The sequence below is a fragment of the Saccopteryx leptura genome, chromosome 13, assembly GCF_036850995.1.
Source record: "Saccopteryx leptura isolate mSacLep1 chromosome 13, mSacLep1_pri_phased_curated, whole genome shotgun sequence".
Classification (NCBI taxonomy): domain Eukaryota; kingdom Metazoa; phylum Chordata; class Mammalia; order Chiroptera; family Emballonuridae; genus Saccopteryx; species Saccopteryx leptura.
Window position 1 is genome coordinate 7,839,236 of NC_089515.1, and position 26,854 is coordinate 7,866,089.

General features: G+C 47.2%; 1 long non-coding RNA gene and 1 pseudogene across 1 annotated transcript in view; both read left to right on the forward strand.

Annotated features, from left to right (window-relative positions):
* LOC136384968 (uncharacterized) overlaps positions 1 to 26,854 on the forward strand; it is a 215,005-nt gene that overhangs the window by 18,197 nt on the left and 169,954 nt on the right. The gene's annotated exons all lie outside the window — the stretch shown is intronic.
* On the forward strand, positions 24,083 to 24,972 carry LOC136384972 (large ribosomal subunit protein uL15m pseudogene; annotated as a pseudogene).

Consider the following 26,854-nt stretch of genomic DNA (forward strand, 5'->3'; position numbering starts at 1 on the left):
AAGCTATCCGGCCAGGGCTGTCCCCAGTACTTCTCTGAAGCAATCCTACCCCATCCCTCTGGCCCCTTCAAACCTCTCCTTCCCCTCCAAGTCTTGAGCTTGGTTCAGGCTACCGCAAAACCGCATCTTTCAAACCTTGCTCATAAAGGTCACTGACCGCAAGTCTAAACCACTTTGCGGTTTGGGCCAATGTACACAGCATCTTAAAGCGCATATCCCAGCAGAGCCCCCACCCAGTCTGACGACCCTAGCTCCGGTGACCACGGTAGACTGTGGCCACAAGGAAACAGAACACAGCTAGCCTCCCCGCCTCACACCAGTGGCTTTCTTTCCCTTCCTACTCCGGGCATTTGAATTTCAGATAAAGCTTGCCTCTCCCATGGCCCAGAAGAGGTCAAATCAAGAATGGTGCTCTCTTTAGCAACTACAAAAAGTTCTGATTTTCTCCTCGAGTCAAGTTCACTAATGGCTAGAATATAAGCCCAATTTCTAACAGGTCCTGAACTGGACCATTTCCCTCCCAGTGCCCAGGGCTCCCTGTGGGGCAGATTGCCACGTGCACATAGGAACCTGCAGGAATCACCATTTCCCCCTTCCAGCCTCCTTGCCTGGGATGCTTTAATTCATCCCCGAGTCCTCAGCCTTATGAGGGAGCTGAGCAGGTCTGGGGGTCCTTAGACCACCCCCACTTGAATCCAATACAGCAGCCCATATTTACTAAAAATAATCATAATAATAGCTCCTCCTCTCCAGGACAGCCTGGAGAAGAGAGAAGGTGAAACTAGGGGGAGGGGAGGAGCTCAGGCTGTTTAAATGACCCAAAAAATCACCATCTGCTGGGCCCTTAAACCGTAGCCTCTGTATCTGTGGCTCTTAGGAGACCCGGGAATTTACCCACTCAAGCCACAGCCCCTATGCTGAGAAGCAGACTGACTGTGGGCTAAGAAGTCTCCCAAGGGAGGTTTCTGGCCCGTGTGTATCACACACAGCTGGTCCTTTCCCTGCCCAGACTAAAGCCATGAGACCCATGACCCAGTACCCTCTGTTCTCTATGCAGAAGCTCAAAGGCCACCAAGCAGTATCTGGAACCCATCAGAAGCCTTAATAGGACTTTAATTTAGGGTATTAAGGCAGCTGTATGTGACCTCACACTCCTGGCTCTTAAATCCAAGGCTAATGACTCTCTCGGCTGCAGCTGACACTGTCACCACTGGCCTGGCAGCTCCTGACAAGGGCTCAGGCTGCGACGCCTGGCGAGGGCCTGGTGTTGCTGGGTCAACGTCACTCTTTGCTCATTCCATCAATATCGGATGCCCACTCCATACAGGCAGCGGCTGAGACAGATGCCCTGGGTGCTCACGTGTACAGCTGCTGACACACTCGGGGACAGGCTGGCTTTAGCCCAGAGGAGAGTTACAATGTCCTTGCGTTCCTGAGGGCTCCCGACCCACGCTGAAGAAGGGAGGTGCATCTCTAAGTCGGTCCCTGAACACAGGAGAAATCTGAACCTGACAAACTCTGAGTTAAGTGAACGGCATCAGGTTTGGTTCGCCTGTGTCACTTTGAACTAGAAACAGCAGGTGTCACATTTTGAAAACCTACTATGCAACAAGCACTTGTTATGTGCTTCATCCAAGTAATTTTTATCACCTCTTCATGTTAACACTGAGAGACCCAAGGCTCAGAGAGGTTAAGTGACTTGCCCAAGGTCACACATGCCTTACTCCATGACCACTCCTGTCCCTTGATGCTGAAGTGCCTTTCATCATGCCTTCACAGTACCCCCGCCCCCCAGTGGACTCCCCTCCAGGTGGCTACAGCACAAGTCTGAGCCTCCTAGGAAGATGGAGGAGCTATCTCGTTTCTCCAGCACAGCCTGGCTGAACAGCCTCTGCACTGACTCTGATCTGCTTAGCCACCCTCTATGGCTCCCTATTACCCATACCATGTAACATCCATGCCCCTCAGCATGACATCACCACAGTCCCAACTTCCTCCTGGCACTTTATGGTCTAGGACCACAGACCAGTCTAAGCCCCCTGTACACCATACTCTTTTTCACCTCCATGCCTGGGCTTGTGCCTCTCTGTCCACTGGACTCTCACTACTCCCCCTTCTCCTGACCAGTACTCAGGTGACACCTCCTCCAGGGAGGCTTCTCTGATTCCACCTCCCAGCTGCTTGCCTCCCATAACCCACCAAAGTCCTTATTCCCTGTCTAATAGCATTCTGGCTGATTGTGTCTCACCCAGCAGTATCCTGAGTATGGGGACTGAGTCTGAGCAGACCTGGGTCCCCAGAGTGGCTCTCAGTTGATGTCAGCTGAGCCAAACCTGCTCTGAGATTGCCTCGCTTCCCAGTCTGGAGAGGGCAATGGCCCAAAAAAGGCCAAAGACATCAGCCCTACTGAGTCCCCAAGTCTCCACCCCTGGAGCTGCAGACAAAGGCCACACACAAAAGGCACAGTGCGGTAGCCTCTCCTGGAGCCAGGAACAAAGGGACAGCACGTGGGCATCGCCCTCAGTGGTGTCGGCCTCTCAGCCCAGCTACACGCACCGGGCCGGTTGCCATGGTACGTTTTAATTAAGTGTAAGGATTTTGTGTCTCGATAACAGAAAACACAGCTCCCTTTTGTTTGTCCTCCGTCCCTCCAGGAACGGAGATGGGGTGCGGAGCGCAGAGCTGGTTCTTAGGGGAAGGGTGGGAGAGGGCTGGACCCTGGGGAGGGAGCCCTGGAAGGTGGGCTGCCCTCTTGACCTACCCCTGGGCATTGCCCTGGCACCAGTGCCCGCCAGGAGGCACCTCCACCAAGCTGTCTCCCAGGGTGGGCTCAGGGGGTGGGACAGTGCTGGGCAGGCTGGTCTGCTCTCAGTCCCTGGCAGGCAGCCTCTGCTTCAACCAGGGATCAAGACAAGGCCACGGTGGGGCACAGACCCAGAGCAGGAAAATCCGAAAATCCAAAGTGCTCTCCCCTTAGGTGCCTGAGGCCTGAGGCCAACAAGCATTTCCACTAAGAACCTGCATAGCAAACCCTCCCATCAGCACCTGGGTCACATCTCATTTGCATTTCATCTGAATTGAGCACAGTGAGCTAAGCAGAAACTGGCAGTCCCCTTCTACAGATGTGGACCCTCTGGTCACAGAGGTTAGGGACCTTGGGAATTGAGCAGGATTTGAATTCAAGTTTGCCTAACTCCAAAGATCCTGGAACTCCCAGTTCCCCAAGCTGCCCATGCAACATCCTCTGGATATCTACTGTGTGCAGAGCACCCAGTCAGACATACGTGGGTCCCTCCCATGAGCTGAGCCCTTGGGAAGCTCTGAGAAGAAACAGATGAGGACCCCAGTCCCAGGCTTATGGCCCAGACCAGAGTGATCAAATAAAATTAAATACCAGCCACATACACAGTTTTAAATTTTCTAGTAGCCACAACAAATAGAAAACAAAAACAATGTGAAATGAATTTTTTTGTTTGTTTGTTTGTTTTTAATTTCTGAAGCTGGAAACGGGGAGAGACAGTCAGACAGACTCCCGCATGCGCCCGACCGGGATCCACCCGGCACGCCCACCAGGGGCAACGCTCTGCCCACCAGGGGGCGATGCTCTGCCCCTCCGGGGCGTCGCTCTGCAGCGACCAGAGCCACTCTAGTGCCTGGGGCAGAGGCCAAGGAGCCATCCCCAGCGCCCGAGCCATCCTTGCTCCAATGGAGCCTTGGCTGCGGGAGGGGAAGAGAGAGACAGAGAGGAAGGAGGGGGGTGGGTGGAGAAGCAAATGGGCGCTTCTCCTATGTGCCCTGGCCAGGAATCGAACCCGGGTCCCCCGCACGCCAGGCCGACGCTCCACCGCTGAGCCAACCGGCCAGGGCCGTGAAATGAATTTTAATAAAAATGTCTTGAGCACAATATTCAAATGATCATTTTCACATTTAATGAGCTCATTTACATTCTCCTTTTTGGGTTCAGTCTTGGTAATCTGGAGTGTGTCTTTTTTTTTTTTTTTTGTATTTTTCTGAAGTTGGAAACAGGGAGTCAGTCAGACAGACTCCCGCATGCGCCTGACCAGGATCCACCCAGCATGCCCACCAGGGGGCGATGCTCTGCTCATCAGGGGTGTTGCTCCGTTGCAACCAGAGCCATTCTAGCGCCTGAGGCAGAGCCAATGGAGCCATCTTCAGCGCCCGGGGCCAACTTTGCTCCAATGGAGCCCCAGCTGCGGGAGGGGAAAAGAGAGACAGAGAGGAAGGAGAGGGGGAGGGGTGGAGAAGCAGATGGGTGCTTCTCCTGTGTGCCCTGGCCGGAAATCGAACCCGGGACTCCTGCAAGCCAGGCCGATGCTCTACCACTGAGCCAACCGGCCAGGGCCAATCTGGAGTGTGTCTTACATTTACAGCAAATCTCAGCCGTCTCATCCTGTCGCCGAGCTGGTTCTCCCAAGCACCACAGCATTCCCAATGAGGACAGCCACAGGTGGCTCTCTGACAGGTAAGGACAGAGGCCAGGTGGGCTTGCCCTCCTTCAAGTTGGTCCCCCATGCCCCTTGCCTCTGGGTATACATCCTTGTGTGGTCCCCTCCATACTGAAGAGGGCTCCCTGCGAGGCCAACAGTGCACTGTAGAGGGGCAGCGTGTTGACTGCGGAGGCTCGTCACAAAAGGGGTCGCTTCCTCCTGGCCCCCCTTGGATGGCTCGCTCTCAGGGAGGTCAAGCAGGGGTCCACATGGTGAGAAACTGAGGCTTCCCACCAACAGCAGCTCTAATAGCCAGGCAGACGAGTGAGTTCTGCAGCCCCAGCAAGCCGTGTCATGGGCCTCCAGAGACCCCAGGCCAGAACCATCCATCTAAGCCGCTCCTGGGCTCCTGACCCATGGGCTGTTGCAAATCATTTCCTTTTAGAAGCCACTAAGGTTTGGGGTGATCTGTTATGTGACAACAAAGAATTAATACAGCAGGACAGACAAGGACACCTGGTCTGCTGGAGCGGACTCCCGCCAGAGCAAACCTGACTGCCCGCTGGGGAGTCCCAGCTCTGATGGGGCCCAGTGCTCTGTTTAGTCCAGTGGCCCTCAGGCACCTCCCCCGTGCCTCTGTCGCTAGCTGGTGCTCCTCCCTTCAGACACGTGGCGCCAAATTGCTTCGCACTACTGTTCTCTTGTCACCCTCAAGGAATTACAACTTGGCCCACCTCATATCACAGGTCAGCCGAGGTAAGAATGATTCCATCGCCCACCTCCGAGTGCTAACAGGGTAACCCTTCCCCCCGCCAGCACCACTCGCTCTCGCCAACCTCTCTCCTGCTGATGGATTTCCCCAGATCGCCGCGGAAAAGCCAAGGCTCCTCGTTCCCTCGCCCACCTGGCCCTCCTCGAGTTCTCATGCGGCGGGTGTAAGAAACAGCCCCATTAGGGCCCCCAGGAAAAGTCCAGGGAGATGAGCCTATGTGCATGGCACACAGGGCCCCGCCCATCCACCTGCCCTTGCCCCTCAAGTCCCCTCTGCTTTAGAGGGACCCTCAATCTCAATCGTACAGGCCCCATATTAACTTCCCTCTCTCCTCACTTCACTGTCTCCCTGAAGGGTGGGGCCAGCTGTGCTGGTCGGTTTTTAGCAGCCTCCCCCTCAGACTTCTCAGTGCTGTAGCTACCCTCTCCTCCCCATACTCCCAGCACCTTCCATGTCCACTGCCAGCCCAAGGGACCACCCTAGGGGGCCTCCCCCAAGATTAGAGGGACAACGGGAAATAGTACCTTGCAGAAATCCTCTGTCTCATGGACTGTGGATTCCCGTGTCACAGCCTGGCTGGAAGGATGGCACCGTCACTAATGTGTCTATTTATCCAGCCAGCATTTCTTGAGGGCCCAGAAAGTCAGTTCAGGTACTGAGCCAGCTGTGGGGACACAGCGATGAGGGAGGTTCAGGTGCATCCTGCTGTTGGTCTGTCTGCCCAGGTGAGATGTTCACGTTCAATGAGGACAGAACATCAGCTTCAGATGATCAAAAATTCTGGAGCCAGCCTGACCAGGCGGTGGCGCAGTGGATAGAGCGTCGGACTGGGATGTGGAAGACCCAGGTTCGAGACCCTGAGGTCGCCAGCTTGAGCAAGGGCTCATCTGGTTTGAGCAAAAAGCTCACCAGCTTGAGCCCAACGTCGCTGGCTAAAGCAAGGGATTACTTGGTCTGCTGAAGGCCCGTGGTCAAGGCACATAAAAAAAAAAAAAATAATAATAATAATAATAATAATAATAATAATAATAATTCTGGAGCCAGATAACAGTGATGGTTGTACAACATTGTGGATATACTTAACACTGTGAATTACACAGTTTAAGAATGGGGGGGGGAGGCCCTGGCCAGTTGGCTCAGTGGTAGAGCATCAGCCCAGCGTGTAGAAGTCCTAGGTTCGATTCCTGGCCAGGGCACACAGGAGAAGAGCTCATCTGCTTCTCCACCCTTCCCCCTCTCCTTCTTCTCTATCTCTCTCTTCCCCTCCCGCAGCCGAGGCTCCATTGATACAAACTTTGCCCGGGCGCTGAGGACAGCTCCATGGCTTCTGCCTCAGGTGCTAGAATGGCTCTGGTTACAACGGAGCAAGGCCCCAGATGGGCAGAGCATTGGCCCCTGGTGGGCATGCCAGGTGGATCCCGGTCAGGCGCATGCGGGAGTCTGTCTGACTGCCTTCCCCCAACTTCTCACTTCAGAAAAATACAAAAAAAAATGGATGGGGAAAAAGAAAAAGGAAAAAGTACTCTGTATATATTTAGAAAGTCCTTTCCTTTCAAGGTGGCATCTCACTGTTTACTCAGGAGATGTCCATGGGAACCAGCCGTGGGCCGCCTGCACTGAGCGGGCACAGGTAAGGTGCAGAATGCAGTCCTCAGTAATTAAAGTGTCCGTCTCCGCGAGGAGCTTGCCTCCTTGGGACTCCGGGTAGACACTGAGTCACCATCCCAGTGCACACAGTTCTGCCGAGGGGTAAAAATCCAGGTTCAGCCCAGCTCCCTCCTGAAATCTCCCCCAGCTTTGCGGGGCGTGTGGGTAGCAGTAGAGATGACAAGTCACCCTCTCTCTCCTACTCATGGAGAATAAAGAGAGAAAATGGGGGAGGGGGAGCCAGGAGGGCCGCTGGCCCTAGAGCAATCCTCTGCCCTCAAGTTAACCCTTTCTGTACCCGTCAGAGGGAGCTGAGAGTTGTTAGCCACAGATATTTTATTCATAGTAACGGGAAGACAGAGATAAGTAACCCCTCCTGAGTGCTTCCCACAGGCCAAGCACTGTGCTGACAGTCCTTGTCTACACCCCCCACGGCGCCAAGAGGTAACTTCAGTGATTAGCATCATTTTACAAACAAAAAAAAAGACTGAGATCAGAGAGGAAAATGCGTCCCAGGTCACAGCTGGAAGACGATATAAGAATCGGACACTCGGTGCGGAGAGCATTTTTCTTTCTCTCTCCTTCTCAGAAAGAGCACAGAGCTGAGGGGTGACACCACCATGTGGTGGCTTCCTGAACCCTCAACTCTCCCATGCCAGTCTGGCTCCAGAGCTGACCTCTGGGCCCCCCACAGCCAAGAATGTGGGGCAAACACACCCTGAACTATCCATGGACTTAGGTTGTTGTGGGGTTTTTAACTGACCGATGGCTCCGACCCGGGGCGCGGGCTCAGTGGGGTCAGAAGGGGCACTGGATGGGCCTTGACCTCCCTGCCGCCTCCTTCTGGAAGGAGCACTGGCTCTGGGTCAGGCCAGGGAAGCTGGAAAGACCTGACGCTGGGCGAAGACAGTCTCCAGTTCAAACCCCAGCCTTGGCCTTGGGCTTCTGGACTTCCAAGTCCCTCATGGGCAGGCTGTCCTTTACCCTCAAGAACACGTGTGGAGGAAAACATCTGCCCCATTTCACAGATGAATAGCTGAGGCCCGGAGAGGGAAAATCACTCAGCCCAGCGGGCCAGAGGGAGCAAAGAACCAGCGACGTAATTTTCGAGGCCAGTGCAAAGTGCGAACATGGGGTCCCTTGTTCAAAAGTTATTAAGAATGTCAAGTTGATGGTACTAGGAGCCTGACACCCAACTTGGGGCCCTTCTGAGAGTGGGAACAGGTCACGCGCCCACGAAGTCAGCCCTGGGGGTCAGGGACGATGCCGGAACCTCTGGGGGCATGTTCCAGCACCACGTGGCTGCCTCTCCTGTCCCTACACACCGCGGCCCTCCGGCCCTCAGCCTGCAGCCTCCTGCATGGGGAGGGGTCCCCCGAAGTGAGACACCGACCAGAGGCCTCAACAGAGCCCGGTCACAGACTCCGGCCCCATGTCGCTGATCACATTAGCTCAATTCAATTGTGATTCTGTGTAATTACAATCCTTTTCTAGGAAGAAGAGGTCCAAACTGAATTAGGAGGGGGAAACAGTCCGTACTTTCATTCAGAAAAAAAAAAAAACCCAACTTAGAATAAAAACAAAATTAGATTTCACTCTGCGGGTCCTGGACTCAGGAAACGAAGGAGTCAGGGTGAAGTCTTGCTGCTGACACTTCAATTCACATGCAACTTAGAGCCGAGACTTCTCTCCTAGCCTTGGTTTCCTTATCTGTGAAATGGGAATAAAATAACTCCTTTGGAATTTTCACAAAGATTAAGTCAGACAACACAGCAGTGCTTCATCTTTTGGGAGAGGCTTGTAAAAAATGCATTCTCCTATTCAATTTCAAAGGGTTTCACACTCTTAAAGTATAGGCACAGTATCCCCGGAAACACCTAGAAGTCAAGAATTGCTAAAATAAGAAATGTAAAGCACAATGCAATTAAAATATTTTGTGAGATTTCAAACCACTGTACCAATGAAAACAGTGAATTAAAAAGTTTTGTTGCCTGACCAGGCGGTGGCGCAGTGAATAGAGCATCAGACTGGGAAGCAGAGGACCCAGGTTCGAGACCCCGAGCTCGCCAGCTTGAGCGCGGGCTCATCTGGTTTGAGCAAAAAAGCCCACCAGCTTGAACCCAAGATCGCTGGCCCCAGCAAGGGGTTACTCGGTCTGCTGAAGGCCCGCAGTCAAGGCACAATTGAGAAGGCAATCAATGAACAACTAAGGTGCTGCAATGCGCAATGAAAAACTAATGATTGATGCTTCTCATCTCTCCATTCCTGTCTATCCCTCTCTCTGACTTACTCTCTGTCTCTGTAAAAAATAAATAAATAAAAATTTAAAAAAAAAGTTTTTGTTGAAATAGTTTTTAACAAATAAGCCAGAGAACCTATGCATTATTTTATTCTTCTCTAGCATGAATATTTCATAAATTACATGCAATTATTAACATCAACACTAGCAAATTAATTACTGTCAATTCATATTAATAAAATTGCATTTTGTAATAAATAAAGTTAGTTTACTGCGCCTCATCAGTCTCCAGGGTATTCACATTTGTCAATTGTCCTCTACTTCAGGCTAAAACAAAAGTAATCAAATAACTAATTATTGTACTAAATGTAGCACTGCTTACCCGTCAATGAAAACTCACATTATTTATAACCCTTAGGACTAAATATTCAAATCTGTGCTGATTCCTACGCTAAGAGGAACTTTCCAGCCCTCTGCCCGTTTCCCTGCTTCCCCGGCCCCGCCCTGAGCCAGGAGGGCCCCCTGAACCGTGATGGAGGCATCAGCAAGCAGACTCAGTGGCCTCTGCCGTGAACAGGAACCCAAGCCAGGCTGGCGGAATCGGCTAGGAGCATCCTCGTCGCCACTGGCCAGATGCTCCATTTCTTACATTCAGTACCACACGGGCTCCTGCGACCAGTTTTTATTCTTATAGAGAAAAAATTCTGTCTCCTTCGATAAAGCCTCCACTTACAAGAGGGTAACAATGTGGCTTCCGTCTCCATGTGTCCATTTCAAAGCCTGGGGTCGTCCACACACCAAAGTAAAATCAAAATTACAGCAATGAAAACTGTCTGCAGCCCATGGCAGAGTTAAGTCACGGGTTCTTGGCTCCAGCAGATGCTCACTCACACCAATTTAGTTCCGTTTTTCACAGGTAAACACTGAGGCTCCATGAGGTCAAGAAGGAAGAAGGGCCGCCAAGCCTAGAGCCTGCCCTGCGACCTCACCTCCTGCAAGATGTCCCGCAAACACCCCAGAGGTTCCCGCATGCACGGCAGCAGCAAAGAACTGGGCGCTGATGCCAGGCAGGACTGGGGGCTGGCTTCCTCCCTGGGAGTGCTCAGGCCTGGCCAGGCAGACAGGAAACCCGGGGTGTGGCTGGTGCCGTGTGGGCCAAAGGCATTCTACATTGTTAGTATTTAATGATCAGTTAGAAAAAGAAAACTGTCAATACAAATAGCCAATAAGTACATGAAAAGATACTCAACATCATTATGAATAAGGAAAGTGCAAATCAAAGCCACAATGAGACATCACTTCACACCTGTAAGGATAGCTGTCATCAAAAAGATAAGAGGTGCCTGACCTGTGGTGGCGCAGTCGGTAAAGCATAGACCTGGAATGCTGAGGTCGCGGGTTCGAAACACTAGGCTTGCCTCGTTAAGGCACATGTGGGAGTTGATGCTTCCTGTTCCTGCTCCTCCCCCCTTCTCTCTCTCTGTCTCTTCTCTCCAAAATGAATAAATAAAAATCTAAAAAAAAAAAAAGACAAGAGGTAACAAAGGCTGGTGAGGATGTGGGGAGAAGGGAACGGTGTGCACTGCTGGTGGGAATGTAACTGGTGCAGCCACTCTGGGAAACAGCGTGGGGGTTTCTTAAGAAATGAACAACAGAACTATCGTATGATCTAGCAATCCCACTTCTGGGTGTATGTCCAAAGAAAATGAAATCGGGATCTTTTTTTTTTTTTACAGAGACAGAGAGAGAGTCAGAGAGAGGAACAGATGGGGACAGACAAACAGGAATGGAGAGAGATGAGAAGCATCAATCATCAGCTTTTCGTTGCGACACCTTAGTTGTTCATTGATTGCTTTCTCATATGTGCCTTGACCGTGGGCCTTCAGCAGACCGAATAACCCCTTGCTCGAGCCAGCGACCTTGGGTCCAAGATGGTGAGCTTTTTGCTCAAGGCAGATGAGCCCACGCTCAAGCTGGCGACCTCGGGGTCTCGAACCTGGGTCCTCCACATCCCAGTCCCATGCTCTGTCCACTGCGCCACCGCCTGGTCAAGCGAAATCAGAATCTTGAGGAGATATATGCACTCCCATGTTAGTGCAGCATTATTCACAATGGCCAAGATATGAAGACAACCTACGTGTAAGTCAGCTGATGAATGGATAAAGACACATGTACACACATAAAAAACACACACATAATGTGTGTATGTGTATATATATGTAACACACACACACACAATGGCATATTATTGCACCATGAGAAAGAAAGAAATCTTGCCATTTGCAACAACATGGATGGAACTTGAGGGCATTGTGCGCAGTAACATAAGTCAGGCAGAGAAAGACAAATACTGTATGATCTCACTTATGTGTAGAATCTAAAAAAGCCAAACAGAGTAGAATGGTAGAATGGTAGCAAAGGGCACAGACTCCCAGTTATAAGATGGGTAAGTTTGGGGGATCCAATGCACAGCATGTGATCATTGTTAACAATAGTGCATCATACACTTACTTAAAAGTTGCTGAAAGACTAGATCTGAAATGTTCTCACCACAAAAAAAGAAAGGGAAATTATGTGATGTGATGAAGGTGTTAGCTAATACTACAGTGGTATCATTTCACAATATATAAATGTATTAAATCAACATAATGTACACCTTAAACTTATGTCAATTATATCTCGATAAGTCCAGAAAAATAAAAAATTAAATTAAAAAATAAAAAGTATGTCAAGATCCACTGACCCCAAGGGGGGAATTCCACCTCTCCCTCTCCCCCTTCTCTCCCTCTTTCCCTCTTGCAACCAGTAGCTTGATTGGTCTGAGCATTGGCCTCAGGTGCTGAGGATAGCTCAGCTGGTCCAAGCATTGGCCATAGACAAGGATTGCCAGGTGGATCTGGTCAGGGTACATGCGCAGTCTGTCTTTCTATCTCCCCACCTCTCACTTAAACAAAAACAAAAACAGATACCAGCCCAGGCTCTGGCAAGCCAGAAGTGGGGGCACTCGGGCCCATGAGAAGCAGCATTATTACTGCGGAATGGCAACTGCAGTATGGCAGTGGAGCAGAGGGACAGCCACACAACACATAGGTATAGCCACAAACCCCAGTCTAGGCTGCTTTAGAATGACCCAGCTCATGACCTTTATTAATTGATTTGAAGACCTTTCAAGTTTTGAAAGACTTTGGAGACTGTCTCCTGGAACCCGTGCATTTTCCAGAGGAGAGGCCGAGACTCAAAGCGGTTGTTTGCCCAAAGTACACAGCCGGGTAGGGGAAGGCGGAGCCCACCCTGAAGTTCAAGCCCCCACCTCCCAATCCCAGGCTCTCTCTCTCTCCCTTTCCATCCCTAAGAAATGTTTCTTCTTCAGAAACAAAACCCAGAAAAGCAGAAGCATACACACACACACACACACACACACACACACACACACACACATGTGCATGTACAGACATACAGGCACACACGCACATGTGTACACACATGCACTAGCCTTAAAATTGAAAAAAAAATCACTGAATCCAGGAAAACAAAGTTCAACTTGACATTATCCCTAATTAATAACGCTCTCCTATTTTTCTCTCTTCAAATTTGCTTTGAAACAACAGGAAGAGCTAAGTCGAATGTCTGTATTAACTCTGAATTTCTTGCCTTTTAATAGTCGGTGTCACCACCTTTGTGTGATTCCAGTTTCGTTGCTTTGCATCTAATTGAAGCATTGAACAAAAAGAAAGGTAATCTGACATCCAAAGGAGGAGTGCGGGAGCACAGAGAAAAGAGACATATTACTTAACTTTGTGATGATAATTACCCACACAAAGACGCTCACAAGAACATGCTACGCTGGCTATCAGCCAGGAAAATTAAACCTATGTTGCTGCTTCAATACATCTGAATACTAGGACTTGGCAGAAAAACATCTATTCTGTGAATAATAGCCTCTACAGTTCCAGAGGACAGCAGTACATGAATTTTAAAAAAGAAAAAGAAAAGAAAAGAAAAAGGGAAAAATAGTCTCGAGCTTTTTCTAAAATGGTGCTAATGCGCCACTGAAACTTAATTTTATAATTTACTGGCAGGAAATAAAATAATTTGCTATATTCTGCACAACAAACCCTGCTTTTCCTGGGAAGGGGTAATTATCCCCATGAAAAAAAAAAAAAGAAAGAAAGAAAGAAAGAAAAAAATACGCCATCTCATATTAGGCTAAAGTCTCATCAAGATGAGAAAAAGTGCCTCATTACATGTAATTACCGGGGAATTAGAAACATCATTTAACTAAATGAGCGAATAATGCTCAGGATATTGAAGAAACTTGCCTGCACTTCTGCAAAGCACTCTAAGTCCCATTACAAAAATTGCCCCTCTTTAATGGAATAATTTTAGGCCTTGTCTGCCTTGCTTTAAAAATAAAGAGGCAGAAAGAAGCTGAACCCGCCATAAACAACTGTTGAAAGGAACCGGAGGGAAGGCGCTGTCTCTCCTGGAGACCGAGACTCAGAATGACTCATAATCTACCGTAATCATGAAAATTAAACTTAAGGACTCGAAAAGAGGATTACCCCCCCTTTTTAATTGTACTTCCTCAGGACTGCGATGTGCTTGTGAGTGTGTATCAGGGATAACAGATGAAATATGTTCGGCTCTGGGTACGGCTTCTCTGTTCCAATACAAAAGCAGTTACAGCCATTCGATGTTCTCTTAGAAAAATAAAATTATAACATACCTGCAGATTGGTGTTTATTGTGGCTTAATGTGGTGATTTTTCTAGCTGCTCCAAAGCCTCCAGGATTGGGGTCCCCTCCCCCCTTTCCCCTTCCCTTCTAATATTTGTCAAGATTCAGCCTCAAAGCAGCGCATTTGATCTAACCTCCCCACCTTGCTGTAGCAATGACCTTTATTCACACAGGAAACCAGAAGGGACACTGACCCTGGCTGTTCCACATGAGGTTCTTGGCTTTAAAACAAGTAAAATTCAGAAAGGAGTTAGCATTGGTCAGAATCTCAGCAAATGGCCAAAGAGGGAACTAAAGAGGTCGCTTTAAGAAGAAACTTGAGGCAGGGAAGGGACCACAGGATCATCTTTGAGGCCCCCGCCCTGAGCCCCATCAGTAGCCACCCCACCTTCCAGTGAGGACAGCCCTCCCTCGGGACAGTGCGGCCAGAGCAACAGAGTGCCCTTTGCTGTGGACTTTTTGTCCACTGCAACGCCACTCCAAACCAGCCCGAGGCCACAGAGCCTCCTGCTTGGGTGGCCTGAGGTCCAGGTCAGACTCGCACATGGAGATGGCTGCGTCTCAGCAGGGCAGGCCCGAGGCTCCTACCTACCCCACCGTGTCGGAACCCTCTCCTCGCGGAGGCCCCACAGAGCCTCCTGCTTGGGTGGCCTGAGGTCCAGGTCAGACTCGCACATGGAGATGGCTGCGTCTCAGCAGGGCAGGCCCGAGGCTCCTACCTACCCCACCGTGTCGGAACCCTCTCCTGGCGGAGGCCCCACAGTCCTAATGCGTGCCTTCCGGGGCCGGCGAGGTGAGCGATGGTGAGGTCTGCTCAGCACAAGCGCCTGCCCTTGAGAAGGTTGGCGATGGTGGGCAAGGAATTAGGGTTCTGGGCTGGACCTGGCCCCGTGCACATGTGCCTCTGAGCCACTTCAAGTTCTAGGGCCCTGCTCCCAAGAAATCAAAAACCACTGAAAGACAGTCAGTTTCCTGGGGAAGAGGACAGCTTCACAGAGATAGTGCTCTATGCTCCCCTTACTCCTCCTGGGGTCGGGGGACAAAGGGCAGAGTGCCCTGGGCTTTTAAAGGCCCCTCGCTGAACTCCCCACGGAAACTTGCTGCCGCTAGTGAAGCTTCTATATGAGAGGACACGAAGAAGTTGGCCTTCTACCCCAAGGGAATGGATTAAAGTGACAGCCACTGCTTATCTCCTTTAAGGAAGAGGAGTCAGGTTAGCAGATTTACCCCTAAGTTCACACAACTAACAAGGCTGAGCCCAGTCGGAACACAGATCCACCTGCTTCCGAAACCCTGTCCCGGGGCCACACCAGGTTGTGTTCTCCAGTGAGCACTACCAAGGGGCACGGAGACTAACACCACTGCCTGGTACAGCACCCCAGAACGCTCTCCAGAGTGCTTTCACGCTGCCCTCTCCACTGAGGAAAATCAAGATGGCGCAACTTCTACTTCCCACCGAAATAGGAACTGGTTTGGACAAAGTAAGCCTGCCACCAGCAGCCAAGACAAGGGACACTCCCAGCAGACCTGCTGATCATAGCGGTGGTGGTGGTAGGACAAATTCTGAGAGGATCCATCTGGCTAAGGTTCACAAACACAACCCTTGGGTCCTTCCATCAACCAGAATTAATTTTCTCAAGGTAGGCGATACCAGGAGACTGAATATTTGAACCACCACTTCTATTTTTCTAATTGTTTTCTGTCAGATCGTCTGTCTTATGCCAACAGCAAAGCAAAAATGTTTAAGTCACATGAGCCAGTGAGTCAAGACAACACAATGAGCTCACGTTTTGATAACCGCTCTGCTCCAAACACAACAATGGCAGCTCAATTACAAGAGGAAACAAATGAACAAAAAAGGATTCAGACTCTAAATCAAGAAAGCTGCATTACTTTGGACTTGAATAGCTGATCCCTAGGGCTGGAAGCAGGAAGCAACAGCAGGAAGTTTCATTTCTGCTGAATAAAGGGAACGGCTAGATAGGAAGAAGTTAAGAATAGAGAGAGAGAGATCAACAGCAACAACAAAGAGCCAAAATTACAACCTCCACTCAGGACTTGATGGGGAAACCCTGTCACAAAGTGTATGTACATCCCATGATCACATGGTACGGTGTGAATACCTCACAATTTTATTTGCCAGTTATACCTCTATAAAGCTGGGGCTGGGGAAATCGGTCTAAAAAACAAAATTACAGATCAGCTGTCAAAAATTAAATTGAAATGGGTATTAACTCCAATGAGATTAACTTTGCAGCTCCATCGACTAAAGGCTTTATTTATGTTTAAAGTGTTCAAAGAAGTAAACAAAAGCATAAATTCACTTCAAGCAATTCAAGAAATTATGTATCAAAAATAGGCAAATATAAAGCAAGAGGGAAATAGGGAAAAATATAAATTGTAGAAATGAAAAGAAACAGGGTAGAATAAATTCTAGACTAGATATAGAGAGCAAGTCAACTGGAAGAGAGTGCTGAGGAACCCACTCAGAAGACAGCACGGAGGGAAAACAAAGCTAAAATATGAACGTGCAACCAAGAAACACGGAGGAAAAATGCTAAGACTCAACATTCATCCAGCGGAGCACCAGAGCCAGAGCGAGGAGTGAATTCTGGGCGTGGAGTGAATGCTGGGCGAGCACTATTCAGAAGCAGAAAGGCTGACCGTCTTCCACAACTGAAGATCCATGCTACATTTTGAGTACTGCGGAGGGATCTATAAATATAAACCCACACCTAGACAGACCACAGTGTAGCTACGGAATGTGAAGGCTAAAGTGAGGATGGTTTTCACATGTGATGGTTAGCTAACTTTATGTGTCAACAGGGACAGGCCCAGGGTGTCCAGATACGTGGTCAGACATTGTTCTGAACATTCCTGTGAGTGTTTTTGAATGACATGGACATTTCAATTGGTGGACTTTGGGTAAAGCAGGGCGAGCTCCATAATGTGGATAGGCCTCCCCCAGTCAGGTGAAGGCCTGCATAGAACAACAGGCTGACCACCTCCAAGCAAGAGAGAATCCTGACACAGACCGCCTCCAATTTCACATGCAGCATGGGCTCTTTCTGGTTTGCCATGGGCCACCTTTGGATTAAAACCCAATTTCCCGAGCCTCCAGCCTACCAGCTTCCCCTGTCAGATTTTGGACTCACCAAGCCTCCATAATTGCATGAGCCAATTCCTTAGAACGAGTGTAAATACAAGTGTGTGTCAGTGTGTGTAGGGATATGTGTGTGTGTCACAGACACACACACACACCCCTATCTTGTTTGTAGTTTCTCTAGAGAACACTGACCAATACACAGAGACCAAAAAAAGAGTCATAATTTTTAAAAATCCACTTAGAAGATATAATCATCATAAACTTGTATATACCTAGTAACCTAGGCTCAAAATATCACTCATAAAATATATAAAAATACACAAGGCAAGAAATTACATAAAGCACACAGAATTACAAGCAAAAACTGGAAAATCAACCTAGAGGGAAAGCTTAACAGATCAGAAAATTGATAATGTAGTTCAAGATTTAATAAAAATATAACAGTTAAACAACAGAATTAACAATCTGATTCACATAAAAACTGAACTCTGCACCTGACAGAGAACAGCCTTTGCAGACACAGGAGTCACTTATAAAAACAATCTGTGCCACAAAGGAAAGCTTGAGTCACAGAAATTGATATCAATCAGATCACTCTGACTACACCGTCATCAAGTTATACAACAACAATTAAAGAGCTGCCCACATGTTTGGAATTTTAAATGTCCATCTCAATAATTCGTGGGCAAAGAGGAGCCTCAGTGGAACTTATAAAGTACATGGAACAAAACAGCTAGAAAATAACAGATCAAAACTGGTGCGAGGCCCTGGCGGGTTGGCTCAGCGGTAGAGCGTCGGCCTGGCATGCGGCGGACCCGGGTTCAATTCCCGGCCAGGGCACACAGGAGAAGCGCCCATTTGCTTCTCCACCCACCCCCCTCCTTCCTCTCTGTCTCTCTCTTCCCCTCCTGCAGCCAAGGCTCCATTGGAGCAAAGATGGCCCGGGTGCTGGGGATGGCTCCTTGGCCTCTGCCCCAGGCGCTAGAGTGGCTCTGGTAGCAGCAGAGCGACGCCCCGGAGGGGCAGAGCATCGCCCCCTGGTGGGCAGAGCGTCGCCCCTGGTGGGCGTGCCGGGTGGATCCCAGTCGGGCGCATGTGGGAGTCTGTCTGACTGTCTCTCCCCATTTCCAGCTTCAGAAAAATAAAAAAAAAAAAAAAAAAAAAAACTGGTGCGATATCGGGAAGAATGTACTTCAAAGAAAATATATAGTTTATATATATTTATTTTAAAATGAGAGTCTGAGAATTAGTGAGTTTTGTGGTCCACCGAGAAGAAAGAGAACCAAAGAGTAGGACTGATCGATAAAGGTCACTAATAATCAATATTCGGAAAAATAAATAGTAAATATTGTTTAAATCATAATACTATGAACTACAAAATTAAAAACTTACATAAAATGAATATTTAAATGTGTATATATATATATATATATATGTCAAAATTACCAAAATCAACGCAATGAAATGGAAAACCTGAATGAATGAGATGGAATTGCTAAACAAGCCTCCCAAAGCCCCTACACTCAAAGCCTACGAGGCCCAGATCATTTTTTCAGCAGCTTTTGCTAAACCTTCAAGGAACGTAATTCTTGTTTTAAATGGTTTCAGAGACTAGAAAAATAAAGGCAGCTACCTGATTTGTTTTGCAAGGTGAACATAAACGTAACACAACTACCCTAGGCCCATACAAGAAACCAGGCTCACAGTGCCTTGCCTGAGACTGGTGTCAGCACACGTGGGCAATGTGAGCCCCTCCGCTCCCCACAGCAGCAGAGCACCCCAACTCCAGGCCAGACGGGCCACACGGCTACCCACTTTGTGAAACCTTCCAGTGGAAGCCTAGCGAAAATTCATACTCTTATTTTTTCTCCTATTCATTCTAGAAGCTTTAGTTTGCTTGCTTTGGGGTAGGCCTAGGTGAAAGCAGGGAGGCGTGAAATCAGCCAACCCCTCGTCATAGCCACAGACACTATCTGCAGTCCAGTGCACACTAGTAGGGATGTTTTTCAAGTCAGTGTTCTTTCAGTACTACTGGGCACTCTGCTAAGATGTGCATGTTTTGAGTGTGTAAAATGTTCAGTGGCAATGTGTTTGCAGAGTTGTGCAACCATCACCATCATTCGTTTCCAGAAATCCTTTGCCATCCCAAACTGAAACCGGTCCCTGTTAAAGAGCATTTCCCAACCCTCCCCCCCCCAGGGCCCTGGCCGTCACCAGTCTACTTTCTGTTTCTATAAATTCTACTCGAGGTACCTCATATAAAGTGGAATCATACAATATCTGTCTTTCTGTGACTGGCTTATTCCACTTAGCATAACGTCTTCAAGTTTCATCCTTCTTGTAGCAGGTGTAACAATCTCCTTCCTTTTCAAGACTGAATAATATTCCATGGAATGTATACACCACATTTTATCCATCTAGTCATCTGTTGATGGACATTAGGATTGCTTCCACCTTCGCGCTACTTTGAATACCACTGTCACGAACGTGGGTGCACAGCTAGCTCCTCACCTTCCCGCTCCCCATTACTTTGTGTGCACATCCAGAAGTCACATTGCTGGATCCTATGGTAGTTCTACATTTAATTTTGTGAAGAACCACCACACTGTTTTCCACAGAGACTGTACGATTTTGTTTACATATTTTATTTTTTGATTGACTGATTTTAGAGAGAGGAAGGGGGGAGACAGAGAGAGAGAGAAACATCAATTTGTTGTTCCACTTCTTTATGCACTCGTTGGTTGATTCTTGTATGTGCCCTGACCGGGGATCAAACCCACAACCTTGGTGTATCAGGACAATGCTCTAACAACTGACCTACCCAGCCAGGGATGAGAAGGCATTGTTTTACATTCTCACTAGCCTTGTACAAGGGTTCAAATCTTTCCACATCTTCACCAGAGTGCTTATTTTCTGTTCTTTTTGACAATAGCCACCCTCATGCATGCGCAGCAGCAGCTCACTGTGGTCCGAGAGCTGACACTAGGCAGACAGCTGGCGTCCTCAGAGGGGGCTCCCGTGCCCACGTCAGTGGTGCAGAGTTTACAATACAACTTATGTTTTAAAAGAGACTAGGGAATAGCACGGGAAAGAGGGGGTGTGCTTATAAAATGCACTGTCAGAAATAAAAGTTCCTTTAGATAAGAAAGATAATATTAGGTTTATTGAGTCCCCTGAGAGTTCAATATAACAGAATGACACTCCTATAGAACAAAAGAAAAACATTAAAAAAAAATTGGGAATTTGAGTTTAATTTTTGCTTTCTTGGTCAAAGACCATCTTCAGCCTGCCCTGTGGTAGCGCGGTGGATAAAGCCTCAACCTGGAACGCTGAGGTTGCCAGTTTGAAACCTTGGGCTTGCTCAGTCAAGGCACATATGACAAGCAATCAATGAACAACGAAAGTGAAACAGCTATGAATTGATACTTCTCACTCCACCACATCCCCATAAAAATCAATAAACACCACCACAAATCTAATAAAGACCACCTTCAGAAAGAATATATAAAAATATATTAAAATCAATATTATATAGTTAATTAGCATGCAGTGAGTTCTGTGTGTCAGGCACTGCATTAGGTATTTTGTATAAATTTTTATTTAACCCTCTTAACAACCATCTTTGCCAATGAGGTACTTGAAGCCTGGGACCTAACAAACTTGCCCAGGATCTCACAGCTAGTCACTTGCAAAGTCACGATTTGATTCACAGTCTGTCTGGTTTGAAATTTTCTTGAAATCCTAAGACTTTTTTTCTACAGTTTCAGTTTTCTCTCTTGAAAAACTTAAGTTCAAGCCTTGCTTTACTTACCAACTAGTTACTACACACCTCAGGAAATGGAAGTCCCTGAAAGGAAGACTCTTATCAGTCACACGCTGTTCTCGTGTGAACTTGCGCGTTTCCCGTTATTGACAAACCCTCCCTGTTGGAGAACATGGAGAGCATGCCCCCAGCTCGCCCCTTTTGCACTGTGGCTCACATTAAATGCTAATGGCACAGGACTGGACCACCTTACAAACTCACAAGACAGTTGAATAGGGTTTGTACCTCCAAAATGAAGCTCCCAGATTTTAAATGTGATAACATATTTCTGGTGCTCAATAGTCAAATGACTTGTAACAACACTGCAGAACAAAGAAAAAAAAGCCCACAGATGAGACCGTGGAACTGCATCCCAGATACCCCAGTGAAGTCAAGTTAGCAAAAAAGGCAACAGCAGACACAGCCCTGATAGCACAGCTATAAACACCTGTCTCAGTGGGAGGCAGCTCTCCATTTCTCAGGGGCCCCTTGTCTCTGCTCCACAGTACACACCTCTGCTCCCGGTCCACGCACCTGCTTGAAGGCAGGCCCAAAGTGGTTTCTCCAGCTGCAGGGGCCACCACCAATTGGATGAGTCTCTTTAGTGCCCTTGATGTGAATTCCAGTTGATCCAAGTTTACTGTCCTAGGTCCAGCCAGAAAATCAAATGCCTTTGGATCAACTATCCATCACCAGCCCTTTTAAATGTACCGGCAAGGGGTGTGGGGCATGTGTGTGCTTAATTCTGTGACTTTGGGTACTATCCCAAGGCGTGGACTTGTCCTGAACTGAAAGAGTAATTGAGTAGAAGATATATTGGAGGTGATAATTTGGGAGGCTTTTCCATTTTAACAATTATTATGATGATGATTATGTAATATATTTAAATTTTATATGTACCACAGTGTTCATCCCCTACATCTCCAATATTTCTAGGCTTAAGAGAAAAATATACCTAATTCTTCTCTCCATCCTCTCATTTGCTGGCTTATGTGCCTGACCCACCCCAGTAAACTGCAAGCTCCTGAAAAATGAAGATTGACATATAAGTCATCTTTCATTAATGACAAGTTACATGTCAATTATCTCTCAATGAATAGAAAAAAAACCTGGAAAAAAATAGCAGCAATTAACATTGTGTACTGATAATACATATGTCACATACTGGTGCTAATCACTTTATACCTGATATTTCATTAAATTCTTTACAACTACCCTATGAAATAGGCATGGTTATTATCACCAGTGCCTATGGATGGATGGGTGGGTGGATCCACATAAATCCCAAGGACACAAGGCTCAGACATTAAATAACAACCTCAAATTCTGTAGCTAGTGAGTTAGTGAGTTATAACACCTACCTTCAACCTGGTAGGTCTGATACAGGGTCCACTCTCCTGAATCCAAGGCTATGTCCAAAGTAGGTCATTCAGAAGAGTTAGGATCAGAAGGTAGGCACGTGGATGGATGGATGGATGGATGGATGGATGGATGTAGATGGATGTATGTAGATGGATAGATGGAGATGGATAGATGGATGGATAGATGGATGAATATGAATGGATGGGGATGGATGGATGGATTGATGGGGATGGATGGGGATGGATGGATGGATGGATGGGGATGAATGGGAATGGATGGAGTGAATGGGGTGGATGGGGGTGGATGGATGAAGATGGATGGATGGAGATGGATGCATGGATGAATAGAGATGGATAGATGGATGGATGAATGGATGAATGGATGAATCGGGGATGAGTGCATGGGGATGGATGGATGGATGGACGGATGGAGATGGATGGAGATGGATGAATGAGAATGGATGAATGAATGGATGGAGATGGGTGGAGAGGATAAATGGGTGGATGGATTGATGGAGATGGACAGATGATGATGGATGGATGGACGAATGATGATAGATAGATGGATGGATGAAGATGGACAGATGATGATGGATGGATGGATAGAGATGGATGGAAATGAATGGATGGAGATAGATGAATGAGAATGGATAGATGAATGGATGGAGATGGATGGATAAAGATGGATGGAGATGGATGGATGGATGGAGATGGATGGATGGATGGAGATGGATGGATGGATGGATGGATGGACGAATGATGATGGATGGATGGAGATGGACAGATGATGATGGATGGATGGATAGAGATGTATGGAGATGAATGGATGGAGATAGATGAATGAGAATGGATAGATGAATGGATGGAGATGGATGAATAAAGATGGATGGAGATGGATGGATGATGGATGGATGGATGGATGAATATGGATAGAGATGTACAGAGATGGACAGATGACAATGGATGGATGGATAAATGGGTTAAGGGAGGGAGGGAGGACTGCAGAGTAGTTGCATGAAAATTTTAGAAAAGCACAACCCACAACGGGAATCCTTTCATAGCCAGGAAGCTTAGCAGCATGAAGGCATGTTCCCAAATGAAGCTCAAGGCATGAATTTGCTGTATTCCTGATCTAGCTAAAACTTGAACCAATAATTAAAAAAAAAATCCTCACTACTCATTCTAAAACTATAAGGGTCATATGAGAGGAAGAGAGGAAGGACAAAAATAAACATATAATGAGTATCAGTTCTTTTTAAGGAGCTTTTGCAAATCTGAATTTGTCTGGATAAGCACAAACCACCTTCACAAATGGTAGCAGATCAGAAGGGTTATCTTCATATGAAAAAGACATCTCATTATGTCCTAGAAACCACAGAAGCAAGTCAAAAATGTTTTAGCACCTTTGTCCACCTCTAAACACTTGTCCTTAACAGAACCTTAAAAGCAAATGGTATTAAAAAGCAAAAGCCCTTTTGAAAATAGACTTCAGCCTGACCTGTGGTGGCACAGTGGGTAAAAGCGTCGACCTGGAAAACTGAGGTTGCCGGTTCGAAACCCCAGGTTTGCCTGGTCAAGGCACATATGGGAGTTGATGCTTCCTGCTCCTCCCTCTGTTCTTTCTATCTCTTTCTCTCTGTGTGTCTCCTCTCTCTAAAAAAAAAAAAAAAGAATAAATAAAATGTAAAAAATAAATTGTAAAAAAAAAAAAAGACTAATCTTTAAAAAAAAAAGAAAATAGACACATTTCCTTCTAATTCTGACTTCCTGTGTCCAGCAGGGTTCAGTCAGGGGAGCAGATACCACAAGGTCACAGAATAGAGCTTTTTTATAGAAATCCAGCCATATCTAGCTGTTATGAGGAGCTGGGAGAGGGGTGTGAAGATTCAGAGGGGTGCTAGAGGCTCAGCAGTCACCAAACAGTAAATCAGGGCAGTCGTGTCCAAGCCACCAAAGACTGCAAAGCAAGTCATGACCAGTCCCATGTATGGTGGTGGGGCCTGCGCTGTGGACTGCTCTGGACCCTGTCCTGTGTGTGTCTGGCCAACTCAAAGCCAAATCCAGACTCCAGGAAACTGAAAAGAAAACCAAAGAGATCGGAGAAGAGGTAGAAACTGTGGCAGAAGCCATCAAGAATGGCAGAGGGGAACTTGGCCCCAACTGGGCTTCGAGGGAGGCTAGACTTCATTTACATCCAAATCCCTAAATATAGGTTTAATAAAGAATGGAGGCGTAGTCTCAGACACGGTACCAGCCTTTGAGTCTCAACAGACTTCAGTATCTTAATGATTTGGGTCGAGTTGATCCCACTCAACCTATTGACTTAACCCAGCTTGTAAATGAAAGAGGTGTGACCATTTCAGGCACTTAAAAGGGATTATGGTGTCCAGCTGGTAGAAGAGTGTACTGACAAATTTAAGGCAAAAATTAATATTGAAGTACAGTTGGCTTCAGAACTAGCCATTGCTGCAATTGAACAAAATGGTAGCGTGGTTCCTACTGCCTTCTACGTTCCACGATGTCTGGAAATCCTATGCAAACCTGTTCCATTCTTTCTGGGGACAGCCCATTCCAAAAAGAATCCTTTTACCTGAAGCCCTGGTCCATATTACCTTGATGCAAAGAATCATGATTACCTGGCGGATCCTGCCAAATTTCCTGAAGCAAGACTTCAACTTGCCAGGAAGTAAGGTCATATTTTACCTGATACCACTAAAAATGAACTCTTCAAAATGCTCAGTACGTGAAAGGACCCGAGGCAGATTTTCTTTGGACTTGCTCCTGGAGGGGTGTTGAATATGGTGGATAAGAAAATCCTAAAACCCACAGATGAGAACCTGCTCGAGTATTACAGCTCATGAATTTCCTTCCAAGGAAGCAGAGTTGTAAGAAAATACTTGAAAAGGGAATAAAAGACATGTATTTCTCCAGATGCCTTTTTTTTAAATTATTATTATTTTTTTTAACAGAGACAGAGAGTCAGAGAGAGGGATAGATAGGGACAGAGAGATAGGAACGGAGAGAGATGAGAAGCATCAATCATCAGTTTTTTGTTGTGGCACTTTAGTTGTTCATTGATTGCTTTCTCATATGTGCCTTGACCGTGGGGCTACAGCAGACCGAGTAACCCTTTGCTCGAGCCAGTGACCTTGGGTCCAAGCTGGTGAACTTTGCTCAAACCAGATGAGCTCACGCTCAAGCTGGCGACCTTGGGGTCTCAAACCTGGGTCCTCGGCATCCCAGTCTGACGCTCTATCTACTGCGCCATCGCCTGGTCAGGCTCCGGATGCCTTTTAAAAAATGTTTTTGGTGTAATCCTATCTTTTCCTTTTTTACCTAAGATTAAAATAAAAATGCATTAAGTGAGGACTGCCTAGGAACCAAAACTGCATGGGTTCTATCTCAAAGATGAGATTATAGGTGAATTTTCTTTACATGGTCTTCTTATCCAGGACTTGTCTTAGTCAACTCTGATGCATAGACAGACACTTTATGAACAGCCACTCATGTTCTTTCTTAAAGTGTTCTAATTCTTATTAATGTCCAGTTACTTATTTCATTGATATTGAAGACCTTTGTCTTTCAGTCATTTTCAACGAGGTTAAAAAATTGTTCAGTGAGTATACAGTGTGTCCATAAAGTCATGGTGCACTTTTGACCGGTCACAGGAAAGCAACAAAAGATGATAGAAATGTGAAATCTGCACCAAGTAAAAGGAAAACCCTCCCAGTTTCTGTAGGATGATGTGGCAGCATGTGCACATGCGCAGATGATGATGTAACACCGTGTATACAGCAGAGCAGCCCACGGCCATGCCAGTCGAGATGTGGACAGTACAGAGGGAAGTTCAGTGTGTTCTGTGGCTCGCTAAATTCAAATCCGTGACCAAAGTGCAACGTGAATATCGGCGCGTTAATAACGAAGCACCACCACATAGGCATAACAGTACTCGGTGGGATAAGCAGTTGAAGGAAACCGGCAGTTTGGTGGAGAAACCCCGTTCTGGTAGGCCTGATGGTCAGTGACGAGTCTGTAGAGGCTATAAGGATAGCTACCTAAGGAGCCCTAAAAAAATCTGTATGTGAGCCCACATCGAACTGCACCGAATAGGTATGAAAGTGGGAGAGTTTTCCTTTTATTTGGTGCAGATTTCACATTTCTATCGTCTTGTTGCTTTTCTGTGACTGGTCAAAAGTGCACCATGACTTTACAGACACACTGTATATAAGCCATAAAAACCAATGTGAAAATTAAACACAGTTAATGTAAAAGATTCAGCTTGTCAGTAAGCTTATCTAGATTTTCAAAGATATGTTATACCTACCACAGTAGAAATAAAATGATTCATGGCTCTGTACTTTCTTAAAATAAAAAAATTTTAAACCTAAAAATAAAACCAAACGAAACACCTTGCCCAGGGGAGCCGAGGAGAGCCTCTGAAGCTGCTGTCCTGTGGGCCGGCAGCCAAGCATCCGGTGATGGCCCCACACTGCAGCTGGGCATCAGAGCCAAGAGTCAGGAAGGGATGCTGAATGCAAATCTGAAGACAGCAAAGACAGGCAGGAACCCATTAAACACCTCTCCTGCCATCCATCACCTCACCTGACAGCCAACAAACCTCAGACAGTAATGGTCGTCCCAGTCTGCTCATGTTCCTCTTTGGGCCAACTCTAACCCGGAACCATACTGGCAAGGGGATGCTGGGAAGTGTAGTTCTCAACTTAAACAAGGCAACCTACCTAG